The sequence below is a fragment of the Monomorium pharaonis genome, unplaced genomic scaffold, assembly GCF_013373865.1.
Source record: "Monomorium pharaonis isolate MP-MQ-018 unplaced genomic scaffold, ASM1337386v2 scaffold_435, whole genome shotgun sequence".
NCBI lineage: Eukaryota > Metazoa > Arthropoda > Insecta > Hymenoptera > Formicidae > Monomorium > Monomorium pharaonis.
In genome coordinates, this window is record NW_023415731.1 from 2,097 (window position 1) to 2,500 (window position 404).

Consider the following 404-nt stretch of genomic DNA (forward strand, 5'->3'; position numbering starts at 1 on the left):
AATTCTCGAAATAAATAAATAAATAATTAAATGGAAAAAATGGAAATTTTTATATTTATATAAATATAATCTTTTTTACATTTATGATAACATATTCTACTCATTATAAAAAATTTAAAAGAATACAAATTAGTATGTTTATATAATAATTTTAATACCAATTAATAAATGTAGCTTCTGTACGTGGAAAGTTATTAAGTCAATAAAAAAAATTCCTCATTATGAATTGCTTATAAGATTAAGTTGAAATGCTTCATCTACGTAATAAAAAAAGTATTAAATAAATAATAAAAATAACTATAAAATATCGCTTTATTATATATCCTCTTATATATTTGTGAATTAAATCGATAGCATTTAAGTAATTGAGTATTTTTATTTCTTTGCAAAGTTACGTAGAGAAC

At 18.1% G+C, this 404-nt stretch overlaps 1 protein-coding gene across 1 annotated transcript in view; it reads right to left on the reverse strand.

The window, feature by feature from the left end:
* Positions 1-356: 356 nt before the first annotated feature.
* LOC105832774 (calcium/calmodulin-dependent 3',5'-cyclic nucleotide phosphodiesterase 1) overlaps positions 357-404 on the reverse strand; it is a gene marked incomplete at its 5' end in the record, with an annotated part of 18,421 nt that continues 18,373 nt past the window's right edge. Inside the window, 1 exon segment of the mRNA XM_036294741.1 lies at positions 357-404. This exon segment is cut by the window's right edge and continues 3,740 nt beyond it.